Source organism: Pongo abelii, chromosome 14 (assembly GCF_028885655.2).
Source record: "Pongo abelii isolate AG06213 chromosome 14, NHGRI_mPonAbe1-v2.0_pri, whole genome shotgun sequence".
NCBI classification, from domain to species: Eukaryota; Metazoa; Chordata; class Mammalia; order Primates; family Hominidae; genus Pongo; species Pongo abelii.
In genome coordinates, this window is record NC_071999.2 from 31,024,982 (window position 1) to 31,039,708 (window position 14,727).

At 43.1% G+C, this 14,727-nt stretch overlaps 1 protein-coding gene and 1 pseudogene across 9 annotated transcripts in view; both read right to left on the reverse strand.

The window, feature by feature from the left end:
• RNF6 (ring finger protein 6) overlaps positions 1 to 14,727 on the reverse strand; it is a 140,234-nt gene that overhangs the window by 19,992 nt on the left and 105,515 nt on the right. For 6 of the 9 annotated variants that reach the window (XR_008512510.2, XR_008512511.2, XR_010136648.1 and 3 more), the window contains one exon: positions 5,920 to 6,084. The exons of the other annotated variants lie outside the window; for them this stretch is intronic. The gene's annotated coding sequence lies outside the window, so the exon portion shown is untranslated. The remainder of the gene's footprint in view (positions 1 to 5,919; positions 6,085 to 14,727) is intronic. 9 annotated transcript variants of the gene reach the window in all.
• Positions 8,556 to 9,367, reverse strand: LOC100444520 (exopolyphosphatase PRUNE1-like; annotated as a pseudogene).

Below are 14,727 nucleotides of genomic sequence, written 5' to 3' on the forward strand. Positions count from 1 at the left end.
AAAACTCTCTATTGATTTTTTTGACACGCTTGGGGAAACATCAAATTCCTTACCCTAGACTACAAAGACCCTGCATATCCTGCTATGAGCACTACCATGCCCAGCTCCTGCTCTGCCTGCCCCTGCCCCTTCATTCTGGTTCTACTGCACTGGTGCCAAGACCATTCTCTCGTAGGGTCTTGGCTCTTGCTGTTGCCTCTGGCTGGAATGATCTTCCTCCATATCTTCTCATGGCTACCTCCTTCCATCCTTCAATTACTTGCTCAAATCCCACCTCCTCAGAAAGGCTTCTATGACCACCCAACTAAAGGCAAATCTCCACCACCAACAGCACCACAGCCTGTCTCTGCTGGATTATACTGTTTAATTTTCTTTACAGAACTCATCATGACCTGAAATTATCTGGTTTTTTGTTGTTGTTGTTTGTTTGTTCTTTGAGTTGGAGTTTCACCCTTGTCGCCCAGGCTGGAGTGCAACGGCGCGATCTTGGTTCACTGCAACCTCTGCCTCCCGAGTTCAGGCAATTCTCCTGCCTCAGCCTCCCAAGTAGCTGGGATTACAGGCACACACCACAATGCCTGGCTAATTTTTTGTATTTTTTGTAGCGATGGGGTTTCATCATGTTGGTCAGGCTGATCTTGAACTCCTGACCTCAAGTGATCCACACGCCTCAGCCTCCCAAAGTACTGGGATTACAGGTGTGAGCCACCGCTCCCAGAAGACATGAAATTATCTGTTTACTTGTCTGTTTAGTATCTGCCTCCCTCCACTAGACTATAAGCCCCGCACACAGGCAGTGGTCATGGCCACTGTAGTTCTAGAAAAGTGGCTGACATGTGGAAGGTGCTCGTAACTATTTATAGTGGCATAAACTACATTTTACCCCACAAGGATGAAGATATATTTTTGGCATTCTCTGGCTTATCTTTCACCTCTAGAAGCACAGATTAGTTGAAAGCATCAGGGAATTAGGAATCAGATAGACTTGGATCTAAATCCCGATTCTGCCACTTATTTTCCCGGTGATGTTGACAGGGTCATTTAAATGGTGCTCTAGCTACAAATTTTTCAATGTGATTGAAAACCAAATGGATGAACCAACTCTAAGGTCTGTCTGCCTTAGAGGACTGCTTTGCACATGTAAGTGCACTGATTTGGCTCTCAGCCACGAGCTCTTTCCTGGCCTCACGCTCTTTCAACAAAAAGAATTTTATTTCTCCTCAGGAATAAGGTTGCTTAAGAAAAGAATGTTCAAGCTTAACATTCAAGAAGTAAGAGATTCACAGAAATAATTCCTGAAGAAGAGAAAAAACAGCTCCTTTCATTAGTAGGAAGAGGAAAATTCAAACACTTAAGCATCAGAAAACAGTGCTCCAATTAAAATAATGGTAATAATAAATACAGTGAGTACTACGTACGTGTTTACAATGTGTCAGGTATTGTTGTTTATCTCCACAATAATCCTTGAGGTCAATACCATTGTTATTCTAGTATTACTTTTTTATTTTTCTTTTTTTAGAGATAGGGTCTCACTCTGTTGCCCAGGCTGGAGTGTAGTGATACCATAGCTCACTGCAGCCCCGACCTCCTGGGCTCAAGTGATCATCCTGCCTAAGCCTCCTGAGTAGCTGTGACTACAGGCATGCATCACTGTGCCTGGCTAATTTTTAATTTTTTTGTAGAGTGCTATGTTTCCCAGGCTGGTCTAGAACTCCTGGGATCAAGTGATCCTCCCACCTCGGCCTCCCAAAGTGCTGGAATTAAAGGTGTGAGCATTGTTCCCATCAAGAAACCAATGCACAGAGAGGTTCAGCAACTAGGAAAGTCATAGGCTAGTCAGTAACAGAAACACAACGGTGACCACAGACAATGCTTGTCCCTCACTCAATCTCCCATTCTCTTTCTACCCTTGGCACCCTTCCTCTCCAAGTGGATCTGTGCTTATGTGTCCTCTCCTTCTTCCTCCTTCCTTATCTAGCCCACTGGCCCCAATTAATAGCCACAACGTAGCATATTCTGTCACCAAGATGGCAGCTCTGCCAGGCTGTCCATAAGCAGTGTGCCAGCAAGACTGGCCAAAAGAGATGGGAGAAATATCTAGGCATCTTCAGCCTCCCTGGGAGCCCCCTCAGCTGTGCCTACTTAAAGCACAGTCTTCATCTACTCCCATCTCATTCAGGAGAGTCCAAGCCAAAGCTCCTGTCCTCCAAGGATGGTCCAAGTGTGTACAGTCTTCATACTGAAGAACACCAAAGCTAGAGAGTGCTTCCCAATGGGGGATAAAGGGTCAGCAGTTGCTTTAAGTGCTTGCAAAGCTGTTAGAACACTACTCAAGGCAATGTAGCTCTTTCAGTGGCACCTAGTTATGAGCACACATTTTAATAACGGAGAATGATTGATTTAGTAGTAGCAGTCAAAAACCAAGGAAGGGGAAAGCTACATGAACATTAAAGTGTATTTTCTTGTAACGAAGGTTTTAGAAAAAGATTTCCTAGATATGGGGGATGTTGGTAACAACTTTTCCCAGGCCTTAAAAGCTTTTTTTTTTTTTTAAGTCATTAAGAAATAAGGCTTTGAAAAGATGATTTTTTAAAAAACCATCTAGCTTTGGGAAGAATGATCTAGTTTGTCATTTCCTTTCCAAAAGTTTCAGATTCAACATTAGAAATGTTCCGATGGTTCCAGAGATAGGACTGCATGAGTCTTGAGGAAAGGCCGATAAAAATAACACCACCATCAATAGCCTCCCAGCGTGCTCTGGGGAGAGTCAGGCCACAGCTGCTAGAGGCACAGGCCTACTAAAGTATGAGAAGAGAGGAGGATGTAGGTGGACACTCTTTCCTTTACAAAGAATAAAATGAATTGATTCACTGTTTTAAAGAGATGGTTTTTGGGTTATCTGTGAAAATAGTTTCCAACATCCATCCTTTTGTCAAATATTTATTGAGCACTTACTGGAAACCAGCCCTTGTGGGAGGTGACGGATGCCCTCGGGAGCTTACAGTCTAGTTTGTGGGACAGTCATTAAGTAATAACAGATTCAGAATCACCACCCTGACTTTGACAAGTACTGTAAAGGAGAGACCCATCTGAACTTATCAAAGGGAGTTTGGCCCAGGAGGCCTGAAGAAGTGAGAACTAAGCTGAGATGTCAAGGTAGAGGCTAACTAGAATTTCATGATTCTGCATTGCACTTTTCATTTATGTTCCCAAATCTCAATCTGTACCGTCACAGAAACAGCCCTGAGGAATACATGAACTTTATAAAAATGTAGCCTACCTAGAGAAGTCCAGGACATTACGATTTTCAAAAGTGGGCCAGGCACAGTGGCTCACACCTGTAATCCTAGCACTTTGGGAGGCTGAGGTGGGTGGATCACCCAAGGTCAGGGGTTCAAGACAAGCCTGGCCAACATGGAGAAACCCTGTCTCTACTAAAAATACAAAAATTAGTCAGGCATGATGGCTCATGCCTGTAATCCCAGCTACTTGGGAGGCTGAGCCAGGAAAATCGCTTGATCCCAAGAGGCGGAGGTTGCAGTGAGCCAAAACCACACCACTACACTCCAACATGGGCGACAGAGTGAGACTCCGTCTCAAAAGAAAAAAAAAAAAAGATTTTCGAAAGTGTATTTTTCTCCCATCTACAGGAAGATAAGACAACATATTCTTACCTAAGGAAAAAAGTATTCATCTTGCAGCATGGTCCTCCAAATACACATGTTTTCAAAATATAAATTTTCTTGCAAGTCTGATGGGATGATGGCTCCCTCCCCTGGTAAGAGCAGTGTTTGCAACAATATTGAGAGCACAAATGATTCTGACAGCGCTAATTTGGACAGTGCCGATTTAGGACAGAAGTACCTCCCTTTCCAACCTAAAATCAGCACTATTAGAAACATTTTAAAGATATTCTCAGGTGTCAGGGGTACATGCAGTAAGTGAGACAATCAGCACACAGCAATGGGAGAACAAACCAATCTTTGTGTTACATTGCACAGATCAAATGAAATCCTTACTGCTTAGTATGAAGAGGTAACTATGGAAAGAGGTGGCGTGCTATATATAAATTTTACAGCAACAATGCATTCTTTTCTAATTTTTTCCGATTCCAACCTCTTAATTTCCTGTAGGCAAGATCAATTTATATCTGAATCTGCAAGCTCCCAGCAACTCTAATATGGCACTGGGCACTGTATGATTTTAAATAATTTGAGAGTCATCCATACGCCAGATACTATGGATATAAAGATGAATTAATCAGTCACTTCTACCAAAGACTCAATGTCTAGTAACATCCTTAACCATTGCATTATTACTAGGAAAAGAATCCATGTGTTGGCCACCATGTTTGCATTGCTTCAACTTTTTTCCTCATAGTATCAAAGGCTTGTGGTGAAAAGTTATCAAGACAGAACAAGGAAATAGTCAGCATAATAACTGAACTCACCTAAAATAGTTTGAATCGTATTAATTCTTCACTGGAAAAATAGAGTATATATTTCTTTCTTTCTTTTTTTTTTTTTTCTTGTTGCCCAGGCTGGAGTGCAGTGGTGCAATCTCAGCTCACTGCAACCTCCACCTCCCAGATTTAAGTGATTCTCCTGCCTCAGCCTCCCGAGTAGCTGGGACTACAGGCACCCGCCACCACATCCAGCTAATTTTTGTATTTTTACCAGAGATAGGGTTTCACCACGTTGGCCAGGCTGGTCTCGAACTCCCGACCTAAGTTGATTTGCCCGCCTCTGCCTCCCAAAGTGTTGTGATTACAGGCGTGAGTCACCTCCACCTCCCAGATTTAAGTGATTCTCCTGCCTCAGCCTCCCGAGTAGCTGGGACTACAGGCACCCGCCACCACACCCAGCTAATTTTTGTATTTTTACCAGAGATAGGGTTTCACCGCGTTGGCCAGGCTGGTCTCGAACTCCCGACCTAAGTTGATTTGCCCGCCTCTGCCTCCCAAAGTGTTGTGATTACAGGCATGAGTCACCGCGCCCGGCCTAAAACACAGTATATTTCTTGAAGCTCTGAGGATTCTAACTCTTTGGAATAGCTTACTTTAATTGTGCACCTTCTATGTGTCAGGCACTAATTTCAATTACTTTTACATAGATTAACTTGTCTTATCCTCACAAGGACCCTATGACGTGCTTGATGATAAAACTGGGGCAAATATAGAGAAGTTAAGGAATGTTCCCAAGAATGATGGCTGGGCAGGTGTGGAGCCAGGTTGAAACCCCAGACACTGTGACTCCAGGGCTCCTGTTCTGAACCACTGTACCCTTGCAATTCTCTGGAAAGGCAGGTAAATGTAACGCATTGAAAAGCATTCAGACGCTGCTCACAGCATCTATGGTGACAGAGTATGGTGTTCTGGTAGTGAAAACACAGCCAAGTTTTTTTGCTCCTTACACTAAAGCTGCTTCATTGTCAGTAAAAAGTTTGTATTAGTAAAAATTGAGCAAATATAATCACACTGAATTGAATTTAAAACAGATTTCCAGTCTCCAGCACTAATACTGTGTCCATTTTTTAAACTTGGTTTTTTTGATCCAAATGCATTTATCTGTCCATCTAGGGACCAGCTTGTGTTCACAAAAGAGGAAATTCGGTTAAAGAGGGCCTCTTTCAGTGGGGCTGAGATGAATTTACCAGGCTGAGGGTGAAATACTTCCTCACTGTTCATAATGCTCTTGTTTCTTCTCAAAGCCATTCATAGTAACTCCATAAAATGTTGCAAGGCCTTAACTTTACCTCTGTTTTGTTACTGATGATAACCAAACACACTGCTGAGCCCCAAATTCTGAGCACCCTCACAGCCTCTTTATGGCAGTCTTTGGGGGTGAACCATGAGTGCTATAAGAACTCCAGGGAAGGAGAAAGGCAGAAGCAATTAAGGTGATCGGTGATAGCACCTACCTCTTCTGAAGCCTCATCACCAGCCAGGCACAAAGAGCTATGCGCACTTAACATCTACCTGGGGGAGGAAGCCTGGTGAATTATATTATTTCCATCTCTCTTGGGAATAACAGAGTGGCACACAGATAACAGGATAAGAAATTCTGTTATATAGTCTTTCGTGGGCTATAAAAAAAGAAAGGCACAAAATTAGTGAGTGTCTTTCAACATCAATAACACAAGAGGTATAAATGGTCTAAAATTTGTACCAACTGTGTTTTGACCTCAGGTACACACAAAGTCAGGCACCAGTGAAAAACCATATCATTCATTCAAAATGTATTTGTGGGGTGGCTACCGAGGCCAGGATGGTATAGGAGGCTGGAGAGACCTCAGGGAACAAGCTGACTCTGCCTTCTTGGAGCTTTATTCTCACTGGAGAGAGAGAATCTCCCCAAACTGGAGAAAACAAATAGGGACTGTGATAGAGAAAAGAAGGGCGTATTGTATTGTATTGTATTGTATTGTATTGTATTGTATTGTATTGTATTGTATTGTATTGTATTGTATTGCATTGCATTGTATTGTATTGTATTGTATTGTATTGTATTGCATTGCATTGCATTGTATTGTATTTTTGAGACGGAGTCTAGCTCTGTTGCCCAGCCTGGAGTGCAGTAGTGTGATCTCGGCTCACTACAACCTCCACCTCCCATGTTCAATCAATTCTCCTGCCTTAGCCTCCCAAGTAGCTAAGATTGCAAGTGCCCACCACCATGTCCAGCTAATTTTTGCATTTTTAGTAGAGACTAGGTTTTACCATGTTGGCCAGGGTGGTCTTGAACTCCTGACCTCAAGTAATCTGCCTGTCTTGGCCTCTCAAAGTGCTGGGATTACTGGCATGAGCCACTGTGCCCAGCCTTATTTTTTTTTTTTACAGGAAAAAAGTATTTAATACTTTAACAAAATGCAAAGTAAAATATCCAAGTTACAAAATATAAGGTCCTTTGGTTCAGTCATCACACCACTATTTTTACCTTCCACATAGCTATAGACATCACACTCTCAGAGTGAAGTCAGACTGTCCCCCTTCGTACTGAAATATGTCATGCCAAAGCCATCACATACCCCACCGTTCAGTGAAATTGTTGGCAGCTTACATGGAACAGAGCTGTGAGGTAGGAAAAGGGAAAAAGGGTTGCTCTGAAAAAAAGGCGGAGACTCTCCACACACAGAGCAAGTCAGCGGGAGGGAGATCTCTGCTGGGTCACCATGCCATGAACCATACCCCTTCCATGCTACATGAGGCTGAGTTCTTGGTACAATCGCACATAAATACAGACAATCAAGTGAACCTGAGCACCCCCAGGGAAAACAGAAGAAAAATACAGAGAAGCAGAGGAGAGAAAGAATGGCAGCAAGAGGCAGATCACAGAATACCAGGGAACATCTAGTCCAAACCCTGTTTTACAGATGGGAAAAATAAGACCTAGAGTAGAAGGTCTTGCCAAAAGACACAGTTTATGGCAGTATTAGAATTCCACGCTGCCTTTTAATATGAGCAAGGAGAAAAAAAAATGGACAAGAAATGGGTAGACTTGCTAAGGCAGGGGTGGACCCAGGCATCTCATTCCACTTCTGCTGTCTTTTTGGAAGAGTGCCCGTGAGGTCTTAAGGCCTTTCTGGGTGCTTCCTTGATTCTCGAGAATCAGTAGTCATCAAGGTTTCTTCAAGGTTCCTGTGGCTCTGGACACAGGGATCTAAAGAAACAGAGACCCAGGCCACCTAATCAGGACAGAAGATAATGGCCCCTAATCTGCTCCCAAACAAGACCTGAAACAGTGACAACAAGGTCAGAATAGAAATTCAGCCACCCCTCAGTCAAACACCATCACCTAAATGGGGGCTGCAGGAAGAGTCGCAGAGCTGGAAATCTGCAATACTTGAATGAATAAGTGAATGAATGAATACATGGAGACGACCAATGCATGTTTGGTTCCGTGACGGATATTGGTTCTGTTCACAATCTGTGCTGAGGGCACTTTTGGGGTCTACATTCTTTTTGTCCACTCTGCTGGGATTGTGGGTGTATCACATTGTGCCCCTGGCAAACAAACTGAAAGAAGTGAGTGCAGATTTAAATAATAAAATGTGTCTGATTGGTAGAGATTAAGGGAAAAAAGTGGAAAGGCATTTTTTTTTTTTGAGACGGAGTCTCGCTCTGTCGCCCAGGCTGGAGTGCAGTGGCGCGTTCTTGGCTCACTGCAAGCTCTGCCTCCTGGGTTCACGCCATTCTCCTGCCTCAGCATCCCGAGTAGCTGGGACTACAGGCACCCGCCACCACACCTAGCTAATTTTGTTGTATTTTTAGTAGAGACGGGGTTTCACCGTGTTAGCCAGGATGGTCTTGATCTCCTGACCTCGTGATCCACCAGCCTTGGCCTCCCTAAGTGCTGGGATTACAGGCATGAGCCACCATGCCCGGCCGGAAAGCCATTCTTAAACCAGCTGCTTTTTTTTCTCCTCTCAGTTTTATAAGAACAGTATACCAGATCCTGGAGCAATGAAGACAGAATTGCTGAATCTCCAAACATCTCAAAACATGCATTTGAGGTGGATCAGGCAGTCTCATCTACTACCCCTTCCCCTCCCAACAGTCATTTCTTGGACAGGGAGGCAGTGGTAGACTGTGACAGCGAGATCTCACTGCACTTCTCAAGGACGGCCTCAGCGGAGAGTTTAGGCAGCCCTGTTCCAGAGACCACTCATCCACCAGGCCTTTCATGGACATGGGGGGCAGCAGAGGGTCCTCCTCATCTTGACTCAGTCTAGGAATCAGGGAGTTACTTGCACTGTCCAATTCCTTGTCCACCTGCTCCCTGGACACACCCACTGTCTCAGGCTGTCCTAAAGGGATCTTCATGGAGTCAAAATATGCTGACAGGGCTTCCTGGAGCAGATGCAGAAGTTTCTTTCAAGAGACCTGGGTGTTGCCTTGAAGATGGGCTTGGAGGTTAGAGAGGTACTTAGGTCAGGAGTCAGCTTCAGGGATGGAGAGTGGGACCATTCCAGGACTCCACAGACTGCTTTTCAGAGCACCACGTGGAGACAAAATAGCCAACCACCACACTGGCTCGTTGTGAGTGTTGAAAAAGATAGTCATGGCAATCAGGACATCACAGCTGCGAGCCTGGCAGAAAGCATGGGGATCTGCAAGGAGGTCAGACCTCGGCAGTAAGGCCTCCAAATCCATATAGATTGCATGAATGGCCACCTTGATGCCTTGTCTATAAATGGTCTTCCAGTCCTTTCTCAGCATCTGCTCAGTGGTCAGTCCTGATACACTGAACTTTGCCTTTTGTAGGGAATCAAAGATATCATTTCTCTTGGGTAGATCTGAGAAGAGGACCTCTAGCTTCTCCACATATTTGCTGTCTTTAAGGGTTGCCTTTTCAATTTTAAGGTCCATGCTGACACAGTCCACGATGACGTTCTTAGGTAAGATATGATGGTCGACAAGGATAAGGGTGAGTTAGCCAGCCTGGTGCAATGTGTGGAGGTCAGTCTCATCCCAAAAATCCAAGATAGTCTCTGGAATATGAACCTTCTGAAGAAGGAAGATGATGCCATCTTGCAGAGGTAGCTCAGAATGTTCTATACTTAAAACTGGCACAAAGACTTCTTTCTGCCTCAGTTGTCTTTGCCATGTAAAAAGCAGGACAAGAGCAGACACCATGGAGTCCAAATCACAGGCTTCATTTCCCAGCACAACATGTAGAGGTCGGGACTTGTGCAGGGTAGCTCGACAGCACTGCAGGTAGTCCTCCACGGTGAAGCCCAAAGTTTGCCATCACCCTAGTCAAGGAACTCAGGGGCTAGAGGACATATTTTAGACAGATAGTCAGGGAATAATGCTGGAGGAGATGACATCTAAAATTAATATCGAAACAAAAAGTTTAGTTAGCTGTATAGCTGACGGTGACAGCAGCACATAGCTGACAAAGGGAATAGTACGTCCAAAGGCCCGAGTCAGGAAACAGCTTGTTGTGTTTGTGCAGCTTCCAGACAAGTGTGACTTTAGCATCCTGAGCAAGGGGAACAATGACAGAATGAGGTTAGAGAGTAGCCCATGGTGATGAGTTCAGATTTTATGTTAAGTGTGGTGCCAGTCCTCAGGAGGTTTCTAAGCAAAGGACGGACACATATAAATGTTTGCTTTAAAAGGTCACTTCAGTTTTTGAGAAGATCAAGATTTCAGATCAAGCAGATCAATGTCTTAAAATAGATAAGTGAAGATATTAGTAGCATGCAATAGAACCAAATAGTTTAAAAGCATATAAACATCTTAACAGAGACTGCTACATAGTAAAAGTTATTGTATAATGTTTACATTCACTCACACTCATAAGTTCAGTGCTTAGCTCATAATATCAGTACAAAATCCCTTGCTTATTATATGAACATCAAAAAATTTCAAAACCCTCTCCCTCTTCCTGGGTTCAGAATATGATACCTTTTAGGAAGCCTTATAGATATTTTAAAGTTATATAGCACCACTGTGTCAACTTAGAATGAAAAAACAGGCTTACATGGCCATTCTCAAAGTTCTCCAATAACTTGGGGTCATTAAATTCACAGGATGCTGGGATGGAAAAAGGTGTCTGACTATGAGGAAAAATAGAAAAGATTAACAAAAAGTTCCCGGTGGTGCCAGTCAATATTCAAAAGGATCTGAAATACACACACAGCCCATCTTCTGTTCTTAGGAGGATCACAAAGAGTCTACAGAACTATAATAATACCTACAGTTCTGTCCAATGATACATCCTCCCAGCCCTCAAAGCTGCAAAATGGCATCCGAAGATGCCTAAACCTGTGTTGAGAACTGTACAGTTACAGGGAATTTGAGGCAGAGTGACTACAAAAGCAATAAATTCATGGTTAGATTCTAGGCTTCTGACTACCGCACAGGGAAGGTCTGTCCAGAGGAGCTTCTGGAAACTGCCATTTGAGATCTGAACAAGAGAGAGCTCTGGTATTATATGTCAATACTCTGGTACAGATAAAAGTTGGTTGCAGGAAAAGGGAGCGAGGGAAAAGTAGAAAAGAACAGGACTTCTGCCTGAATAACTTCTAAGGGGAAATGAGGGAGGAAATGTAATCGTTTCAAGACTCTACATATAAAACTCCTTGGGAATTCTAACGTGTATCAAAGCAGATGTAAATCATATTTTTAAAATAACTATAAGTTTGCATTTTAAGCTTTACATTTCAGTCTCATTCAGATACAGCTATAGCTTTAGAAATTTAGTTAAGTCTTAGAGTAAGTAAAAACTAATCAATTTTAAGAAAAAAAATGAGAGTTTCTGGCCAGGCACGGTGGCTCACGCCTGTAATCCCAACACTTTGGGAGGCCAAGGCAGGCAGATCATGAGGTCCGGAGATCGAGACCATCATGGCTAACACGGTGAAACCCTGTCTCTACTAAAAATACAAAAAATTAGCCAGGCATGGTGATACGCGCCTGTAGTCCCAGCTACTCAGGAGGCTGAGGCAGGAGAATCACTTGAACTCAGGAGGCAGATGTTGCAGTGAGCCGAGATTGTGCCACTGCACTCCAGCCTGGGTGACAGAGCAAGACTCCACCCCCCGCCCCAAAAAGAGAATTTCTAACAGAGTATGGCAATAAAAACACTTTCCTGTAAATTACACCTGCAATGGTATACTTCTTATAAGTCATAATATTGCAAGTGAGGGTTCCCATTTTATTAGAAAAATGATACTGTACCTACACAAAATAAAAATGAAGACAATAAACCACATGAATTTAAAACAAATTTAGAGGGCAAGACAACAAAATGAAGTTCTTTCTCCTTTTTCTTTCTTTTTCCCTCTGTCTTTCAGGCTGGAGTTCAGTGGCTTGATCTCGGCTCACTGCAAGCCCCGCCTCCCTGGTTTAAGCAATTCTCCTGCCTCAGTCTCCCAAGTAGCTGGGATTACAAGTGCCTGCCACAACACCCAGCTAACTTTTGTATTTTTAATAGAGATAGAGTTTCACCATGTTGGCCAAGCTGGTCTCAAACACCTGATTATTTACGCTTTTTTTTAGGAGGCCATACTCTTCTCTTTTTCTTTTTTTTTTGACAGAGTCTCACCCTGTCACCCAGGTTGGAGTGCAGTGGTACAATCATAGCTCACTGCAGCCTTGACCCCCGGGCTCACGTGATCCTCACGCCTCAGCCTCCTGAGTAGCTGGGACTTTATACACGCCAAGGCAGAAGGATTGCTAGAATTCAGGAGTTCAAGACCCGGCTGGGCAACATAGCGAGACCTCATCTCTACTAGAAATAAAAAAAAAATTAAACAGGTGTGGTGGTGTATGCCTGTAGTCCCAGCTGCTTGGGAGGCTGAAGTGGGAGGATCGCTTGAGCCTGGGGAGGTTGAGGCTGCAGTGAGCTTGCCTGACAGAATGAGACCCTGTCTTTAAAAAAAAGAAAAAAAAACAGTTGATACTGGGAAAGTGAAAAAATATCTACTATTGAAAAAGGCAAATGAGTCTTCTATATTGTGGAATATGATGAACTAACAATGTGAACCACCCTTATGACAAAAACAAGCATAATGCAGGATAAAGAAAAAAAGCTCATATTTTAAAATACATCCCAAAGTTGTTCCAGAAGTAAGCAATCCTCCGAGGTCAAACTCAGACCTGTAGAAGGTAGGTGGAAATTCAAATTCAAACCATGAAAAGTAGGTGAGTATCAAGGTGAGCTCTAAGAGTGCTCTAAGAAAAAGTGCCCTGGAATCCTAAGGTTTTTATCTTGAAGGTTGCACAGGATGTGCAGCCCCTTGAAGGTTGCACAGGGGCTAGAAGTACATGGCTGCCTGCCCCAGGTAGAGTGTCATGGAACACCCCTCCATAAATCTGAACAAGACGGATACCACCTAAAAACAAGCATTAAAGAGAAGTAAACTGCTCAGCAGAATGGGATGGCACACACATTTGCCTGATTGAACCCTGAGACTGGATGGAAGAAAAATATATTTTTCTAGAGAATGTCAATGCAAGCTGGCCTCTCCAGGAGCTTGTGGCCAAATTCACATGACCCGTGGATTCAAACCATCTCAAGTAGAGGATTTAAATTAATGTAGTCTCAAGTGATTGGCAGAAGTAAATGCAAATCTTTCTGCAGAGATGCAACTTCAACCCAGACCTCCAAGAATTCCTACCAAAAAAAAGTTCCAAGGATCATGGGGTCATAGTTAAAACAAGGCACCCTAAGTGAAAACCAGCAGATACAAGAGAAAAAGAATCAGATCCACAAATAATTTGGATAGACTGAGAATATGAAATAAATAGGTTTTGTGTGGTTTTTAAAAACAGTTTAAAAACATGAATGAGGAAAAAGAAAATAAAAATAAACCGTATATTTTTAAAATAAAGAAAACTTCTAGAAAGTTAAAATTATAATGGTTGAAAAACATAAAACTTGCTTGGCATGGTGGCTCACTCCTGTAATCCCAGCACTTTGGGGGGCCTAGGGTGGGTGGATCACTTGAGGTCAGGAGTTCGAGACCAGCCCGGCCAACATGGGGAAACCCCATCTCTACTAAAGAATACAAAAATTAGCCGGGTTTGGTGGTGCGCACCTAGCTACTCAGGAGGCTGAGCCAGGAGAATCACTTGAACTCAGGAGGCAGAGGTTGCTGTGAGCTGAGATCGCATGACTGCACTCCAGCCTGGGTGACAGAGCAAAACTATATATATGTATAACTTAAAACTTCGCTGAAAGATTAAACCACAGAGTCAAATGAAGAGACAATTAGAAAGCAGAAAGAGGCCAGGCGCAGTGGCTCACGCCTGTAATCCCAGCACTTTGGATGGCTGAGGAGGGCGGATTACTTGAGGTCAGGAGTTCGAGACCAGGCTGGCCAACATGGTGAAACCCTGTCTGTACTAAAAATACAAACATTAGCTGGGCATGGTAGCACACACCTGTAATCCCAGCTTTTTAGGAGTCTGAGGCGGGAGAATTGCTTGAATCCAGAAGGCGGAGGTTGCAGTGAGCCGAGATCATGCCACACCGCACTTGACCCTGGCCAACAGAGTGAGACTCTGTCTCCAAAAAAAAAAAAAACAGAAAGATAAATGGGAAGAAATTATTCAGTGCAGAGAGATAATGAGATAGGAAATATGACTGGAGGGTAAGAGGCCAGAAGGCAGAGATAAAAGGGTCAACATACATCTAGTTGGAAATCCAAAGGGAAAGAAAATGGAGGCTGGAGATGAGTCAATATTTAAACATAGATCGGAGTTTTCCAAAGTTACTGAAAGTCATTGATCCTCATATTCTGGGAGCCCAGTGAATCAGGATAGGATAAATAAAAAATTATGCAGTAGTGAAACCCTAGTGGTCTAAAGAGAAAAATTTCAAAGCAGAAAGCAAAGACCAACCACATGCCCAGCTATCAATGCTAGACTGATGAGTAGCTTCTCAAAACCATCAAAGGTATGAGATGATGGAATAGTTTCAAGATTCTGGGAAAAAGTAACAATATTTCAAGTAGGGAGAAGTAAGGACATTTTCAGACATGTGAAATTTGAGAGATTTGTCCACCAACCCCTCCCTAAAGGAAACTTTAAACACATCATTTAGGTCATCATTGAGGTCAGGAGTTCATTTAGGTGACATATGTGCAAACTCAGATGAAAGTTCTGAGTTATGAGAATTAAAGGTGAGCAAGGACATTGATAAGTATGTGGATAAATCTAAATAAGCACTGCTGCATAAAATAATGATGACAATAGTAGTCTTATTGGCAGGGTTA